Raw genomic sequence first — 5,290 nt, 5'->3', positions numbered from 1 at the left:
TTTAAGTAACATACCTTCATGCAAAAGGTCTAGTTTAGAAGATATTACCACATGATAGGTCTCATCTTCTCCTAGAAAAGCATATTTAAGTCCAGCAGGAAGAGGCTTCAATTCACACTTTGGAGCTTTTTCTCTTGATGATTTTGTCTCATCACTCACAGTTGGCAACTCTTTATATTTTGGTACCCAACCATTATATTCTTGTACCTGTGCAGAATCTAACAAAGAACAAATATATTGTACTTCAAAATCTTGTGCAAAATTACAATCCCCATTTACTAAACAAATTTGCAATTGGTCAGAAGAAAAAGAAGAATTAAAGCAATTTTGAACAATTGTCTCAATCATGTAAACTTCTTTTTCATCTTCATTGTTTGCGGGTTGATTGCATATGTTGAGCTCCAATGTCATGTTCCCAAATGACAGTTACATAAGTCCATTCCTGCAATTTATATGAGTATTAGATATAGCAAGAAATTGTCTTCCAAGAATAACAGGAATTTGAGAACTAGAATGCACAACTGGTTCAGTATCTAAAACTATAAAATCAACTGGAAAATAAAATTTGTCTACTTCAACCAGTACATCTTCCACCATACCTCTTGGGATTTTGACTGAACGGTCAGCCAATTGCAATGTTACTGAGGTGGGTTTTAATTCACCAAGACGCAATTGCTTATAAACTGAGTAAGGCAACAAATTAACACTAGCACCCAAATCCAATAAAGATTGTTCAATGCTAAAATTCCCAATAATACAAGAAATTGTGGGGCGACCTGGATCTTTGTACTTGGGTGGAGTATTAGTTTGAAGAATTGCCCTTACATTTTCAGTTCAAAATGCGTTCTTACCAACATTGTGCTTTCTTTTGATAGTGCATAAATCCTTTAAAAAATTTGAATATGAAGGAATTTGTTTAAGGGAGATTCACTATAATTGTAATAACCCAAAACAAAATATCTAAAAATTAGGATTAATTTATTCTAGCAAAAAGACGATTTTGCCCTCGCATTATTTAATAGGGAAAAAGTTGACTTTTTGATCAAGAAGAAATTTGGCAATTTCGCTTACGTCTTTGCGTAGAGCACGGCGAAACGAGTTCGTAGACACGGAGTAGACTCGAATCGGAGTTGTAACGAAGAAAATACGATCAAAATACCACGAAGGGCAAAACGGTAATTTCGATAAAAAGTCAGATTTTTATCCCTTTCCTCTCTCTCTCTCTCTCTCTCTCTCTCTCTCTCTCTCTCTCCTCAGTTTCTCTCTTCTCTCTCTCTTCCCGTTGCGCGCGCAGCTCGTGCCTCCTCCTTTCCAGCTCCGCCAGCCGACGCCACACGCCATCCCGATCTACGGCAAGGGTACCAACGGAACCGCCACAGACCCGCCGTCCTTCCCCGACCTGTCGCCGACCTTGGGCCGCCCGGAACTAGCTGGAAACTGGAGATTTCCGCCGGTTTTCAGTCGAAACTTCATCTCCTTCGTTCTCCTTCGTTTCTCAACCAAATCGTTCGAGTAAGGTATGGTTTCTCAGCTATTTTCATACTCTAACTGATGGTTGGCTGGGTTTTGATCGATTTTACCTCGAGATCACTCGATTTTCGAATTGAAAATTGGCCGAACTTCGGCCGCCGTGATCGGCCATTTCCGGCCACTTTTTGGGGTATGTCCAAGAACAAAAGTGACTCCAAATGGGGTGTTTTACCTAGGATAGGAGTTTGGAGTCTTGGTTTCAAGTTTTTCCGGCAACCCGGTATCGCTTTGGACACCCAAACTGCCCGCGCGTGTGGCGGCGCATGGGTGAGGGTAGTGAAGTGACTCTGAGTAGTTTTGCGATCCTCGTGTTGTCACGAGCGCGTAGGATTTCACGGATCTCGATTTGGAGTCCGTTTGAGTCCCGAACAGATTTTCCATATTGCGCGATCCTTGGGTGCAGTGTCGTCGAGTCGTTGGATTGCACCCAAATTCAGATATGTCGTTCTACATGATTTCAGAATCGTGTAGGATTTGACGGATTGCGAATCGGAGTCCCGGATACTCCGAAATCGCGAACCCTGGGGCTAGAGTTTAGATTTTAAGCGATAATGCAATTTTGGCTAATCCGACCGTCCGTTTCAGACCAAACTCGCAGGACATGGGTCTTTCTCTGTAAGGAACCTTTAGAGAATCCCAGATTGGCCATCGGAGATCATAGACCCCACGAGGTTCCGGATCGGCCGGTCTGACAGTTTATCGCTTGGAACAGCTTCAGGTCTTTCAAGGCCGTTCTAATTGTCTGAAAGGCTAAAATGGGCATAGGAGTGACTTTAAAATGAGTACACGTATTTCTAGGAGCCGGGGGCAGGGTGTTTAATTTAATTTTTTTATTGAGCAGTTTTATTAATTTAATCTTTATGGGTAATAAGGCACCAGAGGACCGGCAGAACCACAAGAGGGACCTTCAAAGGGTCCAGCTAGCTCGGACCAGCAGTGAGTGGACTTTTCTTTCTTAAACGATTTTATAATTAACTTTTATATTTGATCTTGAATAAGTGTTATTACATATTTTCTGAGCATGAACTGCATCGTGAAATATCTTTATTTTTATAATACTTAGTTGAGCAGCAGACTTGAGATCTTTGATACAGAAATAGTAACTTATCAGATTTTTCTAAATTAGAACCACCATGTACCCGCTTGTTTTTAGTGATTACCCTCAGACGGACCGATGTCTACGGACATCCAGTCTGTTTACAGTTCTGTCAGTGCACTTGACATTGCCTCACGAGTTTCGGGGACGCTCGGACCGTGAGTGCCAGGATTTGCGGCTCGGCTGACTCGGTGTCCCCGAGACCTGCCAGGATTTGCGGCTCGGCTGACTCTGTGTCCCCGAGACCTAACAGGATTTGCGGCTCGACTGACTCGGTGTCCCCGAGACCTGCCAGGATTTGCGGCTCGGCTGACTCGGTGTCCCTGAGACCTGCCAAGATTTGCGGCTCGGCTGACTCTGTGTCCCCGAGACCTGCTAGGATTGCGGATCAGGCTGACTACGGTCCCCTGTATCTTGCCAGAGCGGCTCGAGTCGACTTGGTGTCATCGAGACCTGCCGGCGGATCAGGCTGACCATAGTCCCCTGAATCCTGCCAGTTTGCGGCTCGGATAGACTTTGTGTCGCCGAGACCTGCCAGGGGATTTGACGGATATTACAGGGGTACATTTAGGTGGTAGTTTAAAGGAATTTGAGTACTTTTATACAGCTATTGCTTTCAGTCATTTTATATCAGTTTCCTCAATGTTCCTGCATGTTTTATATCTCCATATAATCGTTCAGTTTTACGAAATATACATACATTTTTATATAGTTAGATGAATACCTTATATTAAACACAGTTGAACTTTAGCCTTACTTGTCAAGTTATTTTTACCATAGGGGTTATTATGATTATAAACTGATTTCAAGAACATTATTTTTGTCCACTCACACCTTCAAACTTGTTTTTCACCCCCAGGCTGTAGTAGTGCGCAGGCATCCACCACCAAGCTACTCCTAGCTTCCGCACCACCAAGAAACGTAGGATTCTATTGTAAAAGTTCTTGAAATCTTGTAAATTAGTAGAAAATGCTCTGATATCTCGTTTTAGTGGGAAACTTGATCTGGTGAATGCTTGGTTATTTTATTCTGGCAGTTGGTGGAAAATTATTTGCTTGTTTAACAGGTGGAAGATTTTGGGTTTAGACAAAATACAGGGGAGACTCTGCCGAATTTTCGGCAGGAGTCTAAGGGAAGTTTTAATAGTAATTGTAACAGGAAGGGTAAAACGGTCATTTCTGCCCGACAATCGCCAGGTGTCGGACACGCACAGGACTTGGTTCGAATTCCAAAGTGGATTTGGGATCGGGTCCTGTCAATAATACCCAATATAGGAGCCCAAATTATTAAAAAAAATATATCCATATGAAATGGACTTTAGAAACACACCCAAAGCCCATTTACAATATAACAAAAAAACTTTTAACTTCTTTTCAATTACAAAACTACCATTAATTTCTTAAAACAAACTCAAACCAAAAACCTTATAAAAAAGCCCAAAACACTTAATGAGGCATCAAAATAATTTAATAATTAAAATTAAATTCAATAGGGCCAGTTGTCATTTTTTGGGTTTGTTTATAGAAATTAAATGGTGTAAGGTTTATTTATAGTTTTAGTGCTAAGAATGGGATATGACTAAATATCTCTTTGTTTTATAGCATCCAAAAGAGGTACATTGATTTTCACTTGTTTAAAAACCTCCAAAATTTCAGGATTTTGATTTTTCGTTACAGCCTTAAGTGCTTGTGGGAATGGAGAAGGAAAAGGGCACTTAACAATTTCGGAAATATTTTTTATTTTTCATAATTTTTGGATTTTTCTGAATTCTTTTTATTTTCAACTGTTTCTGAGTCCTCTTTCCCAATTATTTTTCCACTACGAGGAGTAGTGACAGTCTTCACATGTTCATACTTATTTTCATTCAAAGAAGAAGAAGAAGGAGTAACTACCTCTAACAGTGCATGTAGCAGGCAATATTGAGCAGAACACCGAGCAGATGAGGCTCAACCTTGACTTACTTGAAGGGGATCGCAAGAAGGCCATTGTCCAACTAGCCTCTTATCAGCAATGGTTGAAGTCTTATTACGACAAAAAAGCCAAGATCAGACAGTTTCAACTAAGCGACCTTATCCTAAGAACGACCTTCATCACTGCACAAAGACAAGGGTCCAAAAAGATGAAACCCAATTGGGAAGGCCCTACGTGATCAGCCAGTTCGGGGGCAGAGGGAGCTATACGCTTGACCTCATGGATAGAAAGGAAATTCCACGACAATGGAATGTCTACCACCTTCAAAGATATTATCCATGACGCTTCCTCCTACCTGCTCAGCTCCAAGCAGGTGACTAAGCATTGCACATTTCTGAAGAAGAGAAGCAATTACTTGAAGTTCCGGGCTCTTTATTCAGTTATTTCCATTTCGAATAAAGCAATGTAATCTCATGAACATCAATAAAAGTTCAGTTTCTCATTCTAGAATGTCAAAACAAAACAAAAAATTACTGTTTCCCATAAGTAGCCTCTTTCGGGAGACGCATGGCGTAAAGAAGCGTCCTTAGGGAGACGCAGAGTTTCCTACGGGAGACACTGCCTTCAAAGAAGCATCATTAGGGAGACATAGAGTGATCCAGGTATTTCCTAAATGAGGTCTCCATGCTTCCTAAGAGAGGTATTCAGGCTCCTATCCGTTTCCTAAGGGAAGCAGGATGGTCACACAGCGTC

The 5,290-nt window shown here is 41.4% G+C and overlaps 1 long non-coding RNA gene across 1 annotated transcript; it reads left to right on the top strand.

Annotated features, from left to right (window-relative positions):
• Positions 1,410-3,072, top strand: LOC109949546. Its single transcript, XR_002271996.1, has 3 exons — positions 1,410-1,517; positions 2,403-2,466; positions 3,048-3,072. It is a non-coding gene; the product is annotated as an uncharacterized LOC109949546 (long non-coding RNA).

This window comes from Prunus persica, chromosome G6 (genome assembly GCF_000346465.2).
Source record: "Prunus persica cultivar Lovell chromosome G6, Prunus_persica_NCBIv2, whole genome shotgun sequence".
In the NCBI taxonomy this organism is placed as follows: domain Eukaryota; kingdom Viridiplantae; phylum Streptophyta; class Magnoliopsida; order Rosales; family Rosaceae; genus Prunus; species Prunus persica.
This window is presented reverse-complemented; position numbering and strand designations above follow the sequence as displayed.